At 35.1% G+C, this 17,881-nt stretch overlaps 1 pseudogene; it reads right to left on the bottom strand.

Annotated features, from left to right (window-relative positions):
* Nucleotides 1-3,644: 3,644 nt before the first annotated feature.
* On the bottom strand, nucleotides 3,645-4,347 carry LOC105069846 (large ribosomal subunit protein uL16-like; annotated as a pseudogene).
* Between the last annotated feature and the right edge of the window lie 13,534 nt (nucleotides 4,348-17,881).

Below are 17,881 nucleotides of genomic sequence, written 5' to 3'. Positions count from 1 at the left end.
TCATACTAAATTCATAGACACTTTAAAAATTCTGTTTATAATTCTATTTTCTTTTCTGTTTTATACATGTGAATATATACATGTTTATTCCAAGGCTTTATTCTTCTAAAATTAACAAAATATAACAACTACACTTTTAAATACTGATATTTTACAAAGGAATATTTAAGATGATACATATTTACCCAATATATATTTATGGGTTATAAATATACTACACAAAATATAAGGAATTTTAAAAGCCATTTTGAGTATCAGTAAGTTAATCGCAATTTTCCTTGACATCATAACTCATTATTTCATTTCTTCATTCACAAGATAATAATTAAATCTGTAGCTTAAAATTTTATTTTTAAAATCAATGTGATTATAAAACTATCCAAAGATAGAGACTACAAGGTTGTAAAACAGAATTGTATTTGTACATATTTACTGCTATTTGTGAAAAAAAGTTTCATGAGATAGAGAAATATCTAAATCCACCTATCAATAGAAAATTTATCAAACTTCTGGATAAGAAAATATTTGGAATTCTCCAATAAAAATAATAAAACAAACAAAATGTTTCAATACTCATTCAGAAAACCAGGCATGTGACTTTCTAGCTCCTCACTAAGGTATTAAAAGCCTCTTTAGTTGACCTCAATTTTACCTACTATCACATTCAAGTTAGATCCCCAGTAGCACAGCTACCTTTGGGCAGCGTTCAACTACAAGTGGCCTAATTTATTATGAGTCACTCAGTCTTGGGAATCACATTCTGGTCCATTGCTTTCATGTTTGTATGCTATAGGTTTTCTGCAAGAGCTAGTTATGTTTATTTAAACAACTTATGATATGGCAATAAAGAAAACTGTCATTTTTAACAGGCTCTCTTAATATATATATCACGCTGTTGCTCCCAAGGGAATAACATTTGAGCGGGCCTAAATAATCAGATAATATGGTGAGTAGATATGATCACTTTGAAAGATTTCTCTCCATGAATTTGCAAAACCCTTGATAACACATACGATCATGTTTGTAGCCATACCTCTGTTGTCTAAGGCAGTGCATAGCATGTTGTTGGGTCTTCAATATATGTTTTCCTAATGGGACAATGGAACTATATAATTCAGGGCACTGAATCATGTAGAGGGATAATTAAACTGAATGTCAAATAAATCAAATAGTACGTCCATTAATAAAAGATACTTCCTTAAAGGTAATTCTATTCTCTGTTAATACAGTTCCACCTAAATAATAAAAAGGAAACTAATACGATTGCACGTAGAATTTTCTAGATTAGGAAATGAGCTCTCACACAGATCACAAACACACGCGATAATGATTACAAAACATTTATGATGTAATCATTCTCAGTTATAATTAGCTAGAAGTAATTTTAATACTGCCTTGATTCTATTTAAAAAATAAATACATTAGTCTTTCTTTTCCTTGATTTGTAATAATTGATGAGGTCAGAATGAAGAGACAATAAAGTGGTGAGCAGAACTATGACACAAATAGCTAAAGAAGTCTTTAATGCCCCCAATTTCTAAATTTCCTTGAAGAACCCCCTGTTCTCTCCCATCCAAGTTTACCTGGATCAAATGCAATACTGGTAAAAATTAATTTTCTTCCTCTTTGGGAGCCTAGTACTACAGTTTAATCCCTTGACATAGATAGATATTATGATGCTGTTAAAATGTCGACCATAAAATATATTCTATATTAGGTAGAACGTGACCTACTTAACTGTACTGAAGAATTTTCATTCTTCAGCATATTTAACTTTTTAGTAGTCAAATTGTAGGTCACAGGTTCAAATAATAGAAAATTTGAGCAGTTTAAGGAATTTTTAACACACATGTTCCTGTTCTTTACCTTGGAAAGGATTAGGTCCTTTTCAGACGATCAAAAATAAATGGGTATGTTACATTATTTTAAAGCATATATACTTCTTAGCTTCTCTGATTAGAATTACAAAAAAACATTTACAGCTATTTATGGTGACAGATTTTATTCATTTTGCAAAGTATACAAATATAAAATTATTTGTTGTACACCTGAAACTAATACAGTGTTGTACGTTAATTATATTTCAATTAAGAAAAAAAGCCAAAAATAAATCATGATCTTAATCTAGCTCTTAATTAATGTACCTCTTTGCTAAATAAAAATCAAGGATGCATTTTTTTAAGGGAGGTGTCCAATACATAAAACAACTGAAAACTTACAGCCAGGCCAGGCAAATCTGAGTTCTGAGAAGGATATAGATGAGAAGGTAATTCCAAGCATGGTATCACATATCATCCTTTAAGGCTAACTTCACTAAAATCAAAGAGGATAGCTTGTTGTTTTCAGTACCATGATGGATTAGATAACCTAAATAACTTCCTGTGTCAAGACACCTAGAAATAATTTAAATAATAAAAAAATCCTCATTCTTTAAATACTACATAGCTGAACTCATAAGGAAGTTTGGGAAGGACCCAGGAAATTAAAACAAAGACAAGACTGAAAACCAGAGTGGGAGGCATATGGGCTGATGCTGTAGAGTTTCTAGTAGGTGTTTGCCATGTGGGGACAGGAAATAAGGCATTGGACTCTGCAGATTGGGGTGTTATAAGTGATTCTACTGCATAAATTCAGAGCCCTCAAGGGGGTTCAGTTAAATGTAAGCAGTAGGAAAATAAATCTCAACAGCATAATAAGTAATCAACATTTTCCTGCCTTGGCCTTATCACTAAGTTTTTTTTTTTTAATATAAGATTTTTAAAATTTAAATGTATTACATCTGACTTTGTGGCACAAATTTACAAATTCATGGTCCAGAAAGTTCCAGTCTAAGAAATTAGCAAGACAATGACAGACATTGTTTTAGCTTAGGGATGTGGCTGAGGTGCCTGCAGAAGCAAATGCAAAACTTTTTGGAAAGGAAAGGGTTTCAATCCAGGCTGCAAAAGATTTCAGCAGTATTACTAAAGTGATATTTATACTGTAAAATTACAAAATACACTAGGAAATAAGTCACCATAAATGACAGTCAGATGTGACAAATAGCATTATTTGAATCCAAGAGTTTTATCCAACTAAGCTGTTAGAAATTATATATTTGGTGAAGATGATTTGGCATGAAAATGAAACAAAACCAGGAGGAGAGATAAAAATTATCTTAGAATTAAATAGCACCAAAGAGGAATCCCACAAATTAAAATTTTAATAGGTAAGCAAAATCATAAATTAAACACTACGTTAAGAGAACCAGAAAGCAATAAAGGAAGACACATAGAAGGAAAACATGAATGATTTGTTAAGAGTAATAAAAAGTAGAAAAAAAGGTTGAGCGTATGTCTAACAGGAATTCCAGAAAGTGAGAGAAGAGAGAATAATTGGAGAAGCAGTATCTGAACATTTCTAAGGCTTTGAAAAGATTAATCCTTATATCTAGAAATGACAAGTATTAAGCAAGATCAAAGTGAAGGAAGGAAGGAAAGAAGGAATAAAGGGAAGAAGCAGGCAGGCTGGCAGGAAATCTGTATGCAGAGGTCTGGTACAAAACTAGAGCCCCCAAATCAAAGTGAAGGTCTTTTTTTTTTTTTTTTTTTTTTTTTTTTTTGACAGGAAAGTAGGATTTATTGGTGGTTGTGAGGAAGGAGGGGATGGCGCCAAGGCTCTCATGAGTGCAGGGCCCGCCATTTGTCCAGGGGGCCACGATTCGGGATGTATTTGACCCCTCAGCCATCTGGGATGAGCCGCTTTTCTGCCACCATGTTTTCAAATTCATCTGCATTAAACTTGGTAAATCCCCACTTCTTTGAGATGTGGATCTTCTGGCGGCCGGGGAACTTGAACTTGGCCCTGCGCAGGGCCTCAATCACATGCTCCTTGTTCTGCAGCTTGGTGGCGGATGGACATGATGACTTGGCCAATGTGGACCCTGGCCACCGTGCCCTGGGGCTTTCCAAAGGCACCCCGCATACCCGTCTGGAGCCTGTCAGCTCCAGCACAGGACAACATCTTGTTGATACGGATTACGTGGAAGGGGTGGAGCCGCACTCGAATATGAAAACCATCTTTGCCACAGCTTTTCACCATGTACTTGTTGGCACAGATACGGGCAGCCTCCAGGGCTTCAGAGGAAAGCTGCTCATATTCATCTGACACCATGTGGCCACAGAGTGGGAACTCATCCACTTTTGCCTTCTTCCGCCCCAGGTCAAAGATGCGGATCTTAGCATCAGGGACACCTCGGCAGAAGCGTGACTTTGGGTACGGCTTGTTCTTACAGTACCGGTAACACCGGGCGGGGCGGCGGCCCATGGCGACACCAGGATCTTCCGTGGTGCGCGGAAGCGAAAGAGCTCAAAGTGAAGGTCTCGAAAGAGCAAGAGAGAGCACCTCTAAAGAAGTAGTAGTTGATCCATGGGAGCAGCAACAACGTAAGCCGGAACTCAAGAAACACTGTATTTAAGGAGCTGAGAGAAGATAACTGTCAGCACTAAATACAATACACGATTAAATTACCTTCCAAAATTATAGATACAGTTTTTTCTTTTGGTAAAGACTAAGGGAGCCTAACACTTGTAGACCCCTGATGAACGTACTCCCAAGGCACCGACCCATGTCATTCAAGAAGAAGAAAATAAACTCGGACAAAAAGACTCAATGTAAGAAGGAATGGTGAATAAAGAAACTATTGTATTTTTAGAAAAATGTGAGCAATAAAACAACGATAGCACAATAATTTATTTAAGGATATGGCACAAGGACAACAATAACATGTAACATTTACTGACTGAAAGGCAGTGAATAGAATTAAAATGTTCTGAGATCCTTATATTATTAAGCAAACAATGGAGATACAACTACATTTTATTCTCTGTTGTAACAATTACGTGTTTAAAACTTAAGGATTAAAACTAAAATAGTAGAAATGGAATACACAGTTTTCAGGATAACAGGGAATAACAGAATTTTAAAAATCCTAATCATTCTCCCCAAAATAGAAAAAATAGAAAACACAGAAAGGGTAGTAAAATGTTGAGAAATACAAAAATTCAAAGATTATAGAAATAAACATGAATGTTAGTATGTGTTATGGAGAAAAGCACACTAAATCACTAGTAGAATATAAGAATTGTCAAGTTGGATCTAGAAATAAAATCAACACGTTATTTATAACAGTCATAACTGAAGTACAAGAACAGAGAAATATTGAAATTTAAAGATGAGGCAATTATACCTTAAAGCAACGTGGAGCAATCTAGCTATCAAACAAAATTTTAATTACATAAAAGCCAATATTGGTGATAAAAATGATCACTACATAATGATACAATGAAGAAACAAAAAATATGCAGCTTGTTATGAGATAAAATAAGAACGATGGATAAGGGAAGAGAAAATTGTCCATATACTTAACTCTTCTCTTCTAACTATGATGCAACTTGTAAATTTTTTTTGAAAAATAATAAACATAACTCTAAACTAAAATAATCAAAATAGAGTTGAGTTAAGACTGTGGGAAGATGTGGAACTCACCTGCTCCCACAAACACCTCAAAAATACATCCACATGTGGAACAATTCTCACTGAAAATGGGAGGCTGCCATAAAGACACCTGTACAGCCAGGACTGTAAGAAAGATTCACATGGAATCAGTTAGGAAAAGGATAGAAGAACTCAAGCTGGTACATGTGTTCCTGGGAGGCAACTCAGATTATGTGGGCAGAGACCTTCCCTGGGGAGCGAGCAGTTCAAGCCACAGACTGAATGCCCAGTCCTGGGTTCCAACAAAGGGAAGACAAGCCCCTTGGCGGTTTGGAGGGCCAGGGGGACTAACCAGAGGGCTGTAGAAAGCCTTGCCTCCACTTATGAGGAGCACACAAGTGCTTGCTTACTCCTGAGGCAGGGCACACCAGGCAAGTGGAGACTGTGTGGCTAGCTGACCTGTTTCCTGTGACTACCCTGGTGCACATGACAGCCTGGGCCAAACAAATGCTCTAGCATCACTTCCCTTATGTCACAGCTCCACACCAGAGTGAGGGCTGCCACAAATGAGGGAAAAGGTTGGCCAAGAGACACTGTTGTGGCTCAAACTCTAAGCAGTGTCTGAGCAGGGAGGAGGAAGCTGTTAGTGGAGATTGCACAGATGGTGCATCAAAAGCAGACTCTGAGAAGAAGCAGAATCTCTGACTATGGCCAGTCTGCCACAGCCCATGCCTGGACCATTGCAGGATACCCACATCAGCCCCTCTTGTTCCAATGCTGCTCCCTTCTAGAGTGAGGGTACAGGTGCAGGGAGCAGAGAGAGCACACACTCAAAGAGAACGAGCCAGCTGAGACTCAAACATCAGGGATTCTGCTCCAGTAAATTGAGACCAGATCCTACCTCCAGAAGAGCAGTGATGGCTACTGAGCAGAGGGAAATCCCTGCCTTACATGTGGCTCTGGCCCTCGCCCCTCCATTTCCAGTCCTGCCTCCTATGAAGGGGACAGCTGCCAGCATATCCTGAAGAAAAACATGACTTGTGTTGACATCAATCTAGCTCTCCCACCAGAGAAACTGGGCACATGTAGACTGTATTGGAACATTCCAAATTAAGGACACCCTTTCAAGACCACAATAGGTAACTTTTTAACCTAATTTCATAGAAATAGAGAAAGATAAACCAAATAAGACAGAGGACATTGTCTCAATTGAAAGAGCAAGAGAAAAGCCCTGAAAAAAAATAATAATAAAAATTAATTTACCAGATAAAGAACTCAAAGAATTAGTAATAAGAATGCTAACTGGATTTGGGAATATAATAGATTAACATAGTAAGAATTTTAACAAGATATTAGAAAATACAAAAAAGAACCAATCAGCACTGAAGAATACAATAAATGAAAATCACACTAAAAGGAATGAACAGCAGACTAGGTGATATAGAAGAAAACATAAGTAATCCAGAAAATAGAATGATAGAAAATACTAAATCACAACAGCAAAAAGAAAAGCAATATGAAAACACTGGTAACAGTTTAAAGATCTTTGGGATAACATCAAGTGTGCAAATATTCACATATAGTGAACATTCACGTATTTGCTATAGGGGTCACAGAAGGACAGAGAGAGAGAAGGGGATCAAAAATATATTTAATAAACTTATGGCTGAACACTTACCAATACTGAAGAAGGAAGCAAATATCCAGGTACAGGACGTATAAAGGGCCGCAAACAAGATTAACACAAACAGATCCACACCAAGACGCATCATAATTAAAATGGCAAAAGTAAAGATAAAGGGAGAATTCTAAAGGAAGAAAGAGAAAAACAGTCATATACAAGGGAATCACCATAAGGCTATTGGCTGATTTTTCTGCAGAAACATTGTAGGGCAGAAGGGAATGGCAATGATATATTTAAAGTGTGAAAGGTAAAAATTTACAATCTAGGATACTCTACCCAGTAATATTATCATTTAGAATTGAAGGAGAGATAAAGGACATCTCAGGCAAGAAAAAAATGTTAAAAGTTCTTTGATACTAAACTGATTTTAAAAGAAAAGTTAAAGGATCTTCTCTAAGTGCAAAAGAAAAGGCAATAACAAGAAGTATCTATAGGGAAGGAAAAATCTCACTAGTAAAGGCTGAGGATCACTCCCTTAAATAAGTTAGTATAAATATTAAAATAAAAAAAAATAAAAGCAAGTATAAGTATAATAATTTGTAAAGGGATAAACATGAAAATTAAAATATGACATCAAAAAGACATACTGTAGGTAAATATATATAAAATAATGACCAAGAAACCAAAAGAAAGACCATTGAAAACAGGAGCTGGTTCTTCATAAGATAAACAAAGTTGATAAGCCTTAAACTAGGCTCATAAGAAGAAAAGAGAGAGGACCCAAGTAAAATAAGAAGTCAAGAAGTAGAGAGAACAACTAATACCACAGAGATACAAAAAATCATAAGTGAATACTAAGAACATTAATATGTAAACAGACCAGACAGCCTACAGAAAATGGACAAATCTCTAGAAACATATAACACTTCCAAGACTGAATGAAGAAGAAAAAGACAATCCAAACAGATCAATCACTAATAGTGAAATTGAATTTATAATCAAAAGATTCCCAGCAAACTAAAGTCCAGGGCCAGACAGCTTCACAGGGGAATTCTACCAAACATATAAAGAGCTAATACATATCCTTTTCAAAGTATTCCAAAAAATTGAAGAGAAAGAAACACTCCCAAATTCATTCTATGAGGTCACCAATACCTTAATACTAAAACCAGACAAGGACACAACAAAAAAAATACAGAGCCCAGTATGTCTGATGAATACAAATGCAAAAATCCTAAACGAAATATCAGTAAACTGAACTCAACACTATATAGAAAGGTCATACACCATGATCAAGTGAGATTTATTCAGTTGATGCAAGGATGGTTTAATATTCACAAATCAATCAATGTCATACATTTAACTTTGACAAAAAGAAGGATAAAAATCACATGACCACCTCAGTAGACATAGAAGAAGCACATGACAAAATTCAAACTCCATTCATGATAAAAACTCTTTGAAGTCGGTAGAAAGGGAACATATCTCAACATAATAAAGGCCATTTATGACAAATCTACAGCTAACATCATACTCAATGGTTAGAAGCTGAAAGCTTTTTCTCTAAAATCAGGAACAAGGCAAGGATGCCCTGTCACCACTCCTATTTTACATAATATTGTAAGTCCTAGCTGAAGCAATCCGACAGGGGAAAATAATGTCCTCCTAACTGGAAGGGAAGAATAAAACTGTCACTATTTCCAGATGACATGATACTATATATAGAAAATCCTGTCTCCAACCAAAAAACCTATTAGAACTAATAAATGAATTCAGTAAAGTTGCAGGATGCAAGATTAATATACAGAAATGTGTTGCTTTCTATACACTAATAATGAACCCTCAGAAAGAAAAAAAGTAAGAAAATAATCTTGTTTAAAATAGCATTAAAATAATACAATAACTAGGAATAAAAACCAAGAAGAGGGAAAACCTACACTCTGAAAGTGATAAAACATTGGTGAAGGAAATTGAAGATTATAAAAAGAAATGAAAAGATATCTCATGTTAGTGGATTAAAATAAATTTTGTTCAAATGGCCATTATACCCCAAATAATCTACAGATTTAATGCAATCTCTATCAAAATACTCAGGACATTTGTCACAGAATTAGAACAAATAACTCTAAAATTTATAAGGAACCACAAAAGAATCCAAATTGCCAAAGCAATCTTGAGAAAAAAGAACAAAGCAGGAGGTAGTAGGCGTCCTGACTTTAGACTATACTACAAAGCTACAGTAACCAAAACAGCATGGTACTGGCATAAAAGCAGACACATAGATTAACAGAACAGAATAAAGAGCTCAGAAATAAACCCATGCACATATGGTCAACTAATCTACAACAAAGGAGGCAAGAATATGCAAGGGAGAAAACACAGCCTCTGCATTAAGTGGTGCTGGGAAAACTGGACAGCTACCTGTGAAGAACAGAGTTAGAACATTTTCTCACACCATATATGAAAATAAACACAAAATAGATTATAGGCTTAAATGTAGGACTTGAAACTATAAAACTAGAAGAGAACACAGGCAGAACAATCTTTGACATAAATTATGGCAATATATTTTGGATCTGTCTCCTAAATGAAAAGAAATAAAAACAAAATAACCAAATGGGACATAAAGTTAAAAGCTTTGCACAACAAAGGAAACCATCAAAGAACAAAAAAGTCAGCCTTCTGAATGGAAGAACATATTTGTAAATAATATGATCAATAAGGGGTTAATATTTAAAATTTATAAATAGTTCATAGAACTCAGTATCAAAAAAAAAAAAAAAAAAAAGAGAGCACAAATAAAAAATGGACAGAAGACCTGAATTTTTCTTCCAAAAAAAGAAATACAGATGATCAACAGTCACATGAAAAGATGCTCAAAATCACTAATTGTCAGGGAAATGCAAATAAAAACTACAGTGAGATATCACCTCATACCCAACAAAATGGATATCATCAAAAAGTTTACAAATACCAAATGTTGGCCAGGATGTAGAGAAAAGGAAACCCTAGAACACTGTTGGTGGTATTGTAAGTTGGTGCAGCTGGTATAGAAAAAAGTATGCAGGTTCTCAAAAATCTAAAAATAATACTACCATAGGATCCAGCAATTCCACTGCTGGGTATATATACAAAAAAACAAATAAAATTACTAATTCAAAAAGATACATGGACCCCAATGTTCACAGCAGTGCTATTTACAGTAGCCAAGATATGGAAGCAAACTAACTGCCAATCAACAAATGAATGGATAAAGAAGATGTGTTACATATATACACATACACACAATGGAATATTACTCAGCCATAAAAAATGAAATCCTGCCATTTGCAACAAAGTGGATGGATCTAGACCTAGTGGATAAATTCAGAGAAAGTCAAATACTCTATGTTATCACTTGTATGTGAAATCTAAAAAATACAACAAATGAATGTATATATCAAAACAGAAAGAGATTCACAGATATAGAGAACAAACTTGTAATTAATACAGCAGAGAGGGAAGGGGAGAGGTGAGATAAGGTTATGGGATGAAAAGACACAGAATATGATGTATAAAATAAATAAACAATAATGATGTAATGATTGTACAACACAGGGACATATAGCCATTTTTGTAATAACTTCAAAAGGAGTATAATCTATAAAAATATTGAATCACTATATTGTACACCTGAAACTAATATTATAAATCAACTATATTTGCCCCATTCATATTTCTGATCTCAATACTTTCCTTCATTGCCATTGGTCTAGTAGAAAATCAGGTAGTTTAATGTGCATTCGGTACTGCAACTATGTAACTTTTGTCTACTAGGCATCTGAACTGCAATTACAGGAGATAGCAACTTTTTTAGAGCTGCTGTCAAGGCTGTCTGATTGTTCACACTCTCCTTTGGATATAAAACTTTCAATTTCTCTTTTTCCTTATCTAAGCTGACTAGGATCATGGGAGCAAGTGAGCTATGGCCATCACCTCGTAATCACTCTGGTTACCAGACTAAGTGCCAGATCTACCAGATCTCCCAATGCCTTGCTCTGTTTACCTTCCACCCCAGGCTATGCCTGACGGCCACTTGAGCAAGTATGATGAGACCACAGCAGGAGAAGAGAGCAGTACTGGAACCCACAGTGAGAAAGAGTGCTGTGCAGAGGGCAGCTTGCTGGTGGAGTTGGTATTCAGCTGAGTGAGGCAGTCAGCCAATGTAAACCATGGGGGAAGATGCAGGGGAATAAACACCCTGCGATGTTTCCTAGTGTTCCTACTGACTCCACCCAGCTGAAGCCAAAGGGCAACAGAATCTCTTGAAACACACTTCCAATGGATAAGCCTTCTGAGGACAGTTGAGAGTGGCTCTGGTGGAACAAAGAGAAAATGTCTTGCATACTCCGCAAGAAGATTACACATGTTCAAATTCCCAATGATTAATTCACAGTTATTTTATTTAATAATATGCTCTCATCAAGTCTTTCTTAATTTCGAGATTCTGGTATTCTACTTGTTTGGGAGCCAGTTAGTTCATATATAATGATATAACAAAATAACCTTGTTACATTGAAATCAAGCATCTTCTCTGAGAGTAACGTGAACTGTACCTTCAGGCAATCCTACTGCCATGACTGCACTGAAATATATCAGCATTCCATATGAATGAGATGCAGGGCCAACACTTACAATTTCCAAACAAAGACATAACTTTTCCCTTCTCACATTCAGTATTTAAAGCATATGGGTCTCACTTTAACTAACAACAGAGAATTTTTACATTAGAATTCATCTTTAAAAATTTCAGTACTAATTGACTAAAATCTAAAAACTGCCAAGAGTTGGCTCAAGACTTGTGAAATTTTAAAGAGAAATAGAGTTCAACAGATGTATTAGCTATCTGCTCCTCTTATGTCTGTAAGATCCAACCCGGTACTAAGATACATCACTGGAACTCAAGGAACTAGACACATTTTCTCATTAAAGTAATGTTTAAGTCATTAAGTCATTAAGTCATTAATGTTTCCATTATTTAAAATTATTCCCTTAGTTTTCGTAGTGATAATTAAACACTAACAGTTATCAAATATTCAGTATGTACCTAGCACAAATCAAAGATCTTTACATAAATTAATCCGTTCCTCACAGAATCTTTGTGTTATTTCAGTAGCATTTTTTGCATCTTTAGAAAATATGGCTGAAGACATTGTCTATAAGTGTTGACCATTACAACACAAATAAGACACATGGTAAATGTTCTGCTTCACCAAGAGTCTATGAAAAATATTTTCCTTTCCTTAGGTTGTATGTGTGTAGTGTGTATGTGTGTGTATTTTTTGTGTATATTTCAGAATATAAATGTGTAACTTATATATCTTAAAACTATAAGTATGGATTTTCACAAGTTAAGAATGAATTCAGAGTGTAACAAGCACAGCTCAGGTGCCTTATAGAACCTAGTTTGTCTGTTCACTTTCCATGATTTTTATTCTATTGTATATCCTAAATGGCCATATTTTGCATTAAGTTCAAACTTACTGTACATTTCCTTCCATTCTGCTTGAAATATATGATATGTACATTCGTAATAAATGAGGTGAAATTAATTTCAGCTTGATAATATTCTCAGAAGGAATGCTGGCTCTGGTTATAAACAATACGGAGACATAATTTTGCTTCCACTCACCGGAATGTATCATTAAGAGCAATTTCAGGTCTATGAGAAACAAACATAATTGTTTCACATACCTAGACTTCGAATTATTACATAATTGTATACCCTTATGAATATTAATGAGTATCTCAAATTGCTTATACATATTTATCAATCCCCGTTGCCTTACTTTCTAAACACAAAAATAGCTAACATGCCTACAGTAAGAGCAACTCTCTTCAATATAAATATATATGATTATATACATACATCTTTGCCCTTTATGGAATAGCTTTGCTGAAGTGCAGATAAATCCATAGTAGTTAACTACTATAACTATTTATAAAGAAGGCTGGGCACTCACGTTTTTTTGAGAATACATTTTGATTATGAGAAGAAAAAAATCTAGGGTAACACATTTCTCTTTAGTTTTAGTACCTAGGAAAGCACCTTTAGTATTGTAGTACACCATTTATTATATTGATTAATCCCGGTCCATTAAAGCAGTGTTCTGTAGCCGAGATTCATGGGGACTCCACTGACCTACTGACAGATGCTTCCGTGGTTCTTTAATGTGGCTGATGAGTAGTAAAGTCTGGTTAGCATCCGTTTTCCCTGTCAGATTTGCTATCCACCCTTCTGTACCCGACTCTCTGCCTGAGATGTTAGCTCGATTTGGACTCTCTCAACACAGCTCCTTGGCCTTGGGCTTCCACTTGGCATTCACTAACGGAGAGCCCCAGGGTACATGAAGGGTAAAGGAGTTTAATGTCAGGTTATATATCCTCCTTGCGAGGACCTTGTGCAATTAATTTGGCTATGCTGCATTCCTTGAGGTTAATCCTAGCTTCTCTAGAGACGACCTTACACAAGATTCTTCCCTTACCTGTTCTTCAGGTCTTGGAGTGGTAATAAGAGCTTTTATTCCTCGCTGGGGTGCTGCACCATTCTTTATGGGTTGCTGGCACTCCCTCGACACTTTCATACAGTTTCCCTACAAAGCTGTCCTCAAAGTATCTCAATATGCGCGTGTCCTGTTTCCTTCTGGAATTCTAATGAACATAGATGGGTTCTCAGTTCTGCCTTCCAGCAGTTCTGAAGCCCGATGCCCTAAGCTGTGGCCCATGTCACATTGGCTGCATCTGGCTTGCTTGCCCTACTGTGTCAGCATCTCTCACTGGCACATCTTATTGCTTGAAGTTTTGACCCTGGAGACTTTCTAGAAGTCTTAATCACCCTTGGCTGTCATCAAACAGCAGCTTATAATGCAGCAAGTGACTGGGGAAGGCATTGCCGTTTATTGTCCTCAGCCTCAGACAGGAACCCGAATTACAGAATAGTTGTTTCTCTTAATAGCTAGCCTGAGTTCAAAGCTATGTTGTTCACAACTCTGCTAGTCTACTTTCTGTGGGTTAGCCCACATTATCTCAGTGTGCATGCCGATGGGAAGGAGATGAGGAATGCTGGTGCTATACAAATCTAATCTATATTTAAAGGACATCCCTTTGGGGTCATTTTCAAAATATTGATCCTGATACTTTCAGGATAGTATTGCTTTTCTACTTGCTATTGGTGAATTCCTCCTAATGTCTCTCAGATTTTCAAGTTTTTCTAGTCAAAACCATTCTTGGTCAACATTTTGTGGTGACACACAAGATCTTTTACAATATAGCTACACCTTATCTTCCCAAATTTACAGAATCACAACTGAGGGGTCAGGTGTTATAATTATATAATTATATGTTTTCCCTTTTATAGCTCTTATAAGGAAAAATGTATCACATTTACAAAATCTTCCACCAAGCCTCTCCTTGAGTGGTAATGAGAGAAAGATCAAAAACAATATTAAAACAGATAAATAACAAGGTCCTACTGCGTAACGCAGGGAACTATATTCAATATCTTGTAATAACATGAATGAAAAAGAATATGAAAGAGAATATATATACATATATATAACTGAATCACTATGCTGCACACCAGAAACTAACACAACATTGTTGTCAACTATACTTCAGTCTAAAAAATCAAACAATATTAATATAGTAAAAATATTAAAAATTAATATACAGAAATCAGTTGCATTTCTATACACTAAAAGTGAAATAGCAGAAAGGGAAATTAAGGAAATGATACCATTTACCATTGTTCCAAAAAGAATGGAATACCTAGGAATAAACCTACCCAAGGAGGCAAATGACCTGTTTGCTGAAAACTACAAGAAGCTGATGAAGGAAACTGAAGACATAAACAAATGGAAACATATACCATGTTCTTGGATTGGAAGAATCAATATTGTTAAAATGGCCATTTTGCCCAAGGCAATTTACAGATTCAATGCAGTCCCTATCAAGTTATCAATGACATTCTTCACAGAGCTGGAACAAAAAATGTTAACATTTGTATGGAAACACAAAAGACCTCAAATAGCCAAAACAATCTTCAAAAAGAAGAACGGAGCTGAGGGAAATACTCCCTGACTTCAGACTATACTACAAAGCTACAGTAATCAAAACAGTATGGTACCAGCACAAAAACAGACACATAGGTCAATGGAACAGGATAAGAAGTCCAGAAATAAACCCACTCACGTATGGTCAATTAATCTATGACAAAGGAGGCATGAATATACAATGGAGAAGAGACAGTTTCTTCAATAAGTGGTGCTTGGAAAATTGGACAGCTACCTATAAAAGACTGAAATAAGAACATTCTCTAACACCATGTACAAAAATAAACTCAAAATGGAATAAAGACCAAACTGTAAGACCAGAAACTATAAAACTCCTGGAGGAAAACATAGGCAGAACACTCGCCAATATACATTACAGTAATATATTTTTTGAACTGGCTCCTGGAGTATTGGAAATAAAAGCAAAAATAAGCAAATGGGATCTAATCAAACTTAAAAGCTTTTGCACGGCTAAGGATACCATCAACAAAACAAAAAGACAACCTACAGAATGGGAGAAAGTATTTGCAAATTATGTGACTGACAAGGGACTAATTTCCAAAATATACAAACAGCTCATACACCTTAATACCAAAGAAACAAACACCAAATGGGCAGAAGATCTAAACAAGCAATTCTCCATGAAGACATACAAATGGACAATAGGCACATGAAAAAATGCTCAGCATTGCTAACTGTGAGAGAAATTCAAATCAGAACTACAATGAGATATCATTTCACACCAGCCAGAATGGCCATCATTGAAAAGTCTACAAATGATAGATGCTGGAGAGGGTGTAGAGAAAAGGGAACCCTCCTACACTGTTGGTGGGAGTGTAGATTGGTGCAGCCACTATGGAGGACAGTAGGAAGGTTGCTTAAAAAACTGAAAATTGACTTACCATGTGATTCAGCAATCCCACTTCTGGGCGTACATCTGGAGAAAAATAAAATTCAAAAAGACATAGGCACCCCAATGTTCATAGCAGCACTATTTACGATAGCCAAGACATAGAAACAACCCAAACGTCCATCAACAGATGACTGGGTAAAGAAGATGTGGTACATATATACAGTGGAACACTACTCAGCCATAAAAAGAATAAAATGATGCCATTTGCATCAACATGGCTGGACCTGAAGATTGTCATTCTAAGTGAAGTGGGCTGGAAAGAGAAACAAAAATGCCATATGACATCATTTATATGAGGAATCTAAAAAATAATAGCAATAATAACAAGGACTCAAATGAACTAATTATTATTTTGATTTCTTGAATATGTGTAAGCACATTTGACTGTCCTTTATGATTGGATTACCACATTCTGTTGATTCTTATTTTGCAGTTGGCTTTATTCCTTTGATAACTATGTAAGTTTAATAAGCTAAAGATCTAATCTGTTCTTATAAACAATAATTAGTACATATATATGAACTAAAAATAAAAAGTGCAGTATACTGTATATATGTATTTACATGCAATATAATGTGTATGTAGAGTTGAATAAAAAATGTAATAATAAAAGAGAAAGAGATCCCAAATAATAATAATAAATTCTTGCATAGTTAACACAGAATGAATTGTAATTGCTATTATTATAAACCACTTTCAGAGAGCTATTTCTAGTTTGATTATCTGTAAAGATGACTGCAGCATTTTTTCTTTGAAAATACTTAAATATATATTTCAACAAACTGAAATATGATTCACTAAAAATGGTATTTTATAGAACATTTATTACATGTGACTGTTTCTGTTGTGCTGTATGTATGTGATCAAACATACATAAGGAGTTTTTCCTTTTATTATTTTGGCATAATGAAATATAACACAAAACTTTGATAAAACTATTTTGACGCATTGTTAATAATCTGAAATCCCTTGTTTAGTGAAAGGAGTTTAGATTTGAAATCAGTTTTAGATTTTATCTAGGTATGTGCCCGTCTGGTAAGGTGTTAAATCTCTATGAACTTCTGTCTCTTCCTCTCTAAAATGAGAGTAATGCATAAGAATATCATGAGTGTTTGCAATGATTAAATAAAATAGTATATTTAAATCAAAAGTCATATGCTAGGTATCTCACACACACACACAAACACACACACAGATATTTACTAGGAGGATAGTCTAAAAATCAGTAACAGTGGCTGCCTTTAGGCAAAGAAATTGGGTACCTGGAAAATAAGTTTTGTAGAAATAATTTCTTTCTACCATTAAAAATTAAAAACAATTAACTTATGGCTCAATTTTTTTCAGTTTCATTGAGATACAACTGACATACATCTCTGTATCAGATTTAAGTGCACAGCATAATGCTTTGACCATACATATATATAAATATATATATAAATAAATAAATAAATAAATAAATAAATATATATATATATATATATATATATACACAGAATGATTACTGTGATAAATTGTTAGCATACAGCATCTCATATAGGTAAAATACAAAGAAAAAGTGGAAAAAAGAAGAAAAAATTTCCTTGGGGTGAGGACTCAGGATTTATTCTCTTAACAATTTTTATTTAGATCATGTGGTAGTGTTAACTATAGACGTCATGCATATATTACTTCCCTAGTGCTTATAACTGGAAATTTGTACCTTTAGACCACCTTCACGCAATCTCCCCTCCTCCCATACCCTGCGTCAGAACCACAAATCTGTTTTCTTTTTCTATTACT

Source organism: Camelus bactrianus, chromosome 8 (genome assembly GCF_048773025.1).
Source record: "Camelus bactrianus isolate YW-2024 breed Bactrian camel chromosome 8, ASM4877302v1, whole genome shotgun sequence".
Classification (NCBI taxonomy): domain Eukaryota; kingdom Metazoa; phylum Chordata; class Mammalia; order Artiodactyla; family Camelidae; genus Camelus; species Camelus bactrianus.
Note: the sequence above shows the minus strand (reverse complement) of the source record. Positions and strands in the feature narration are given on the sequence as shown.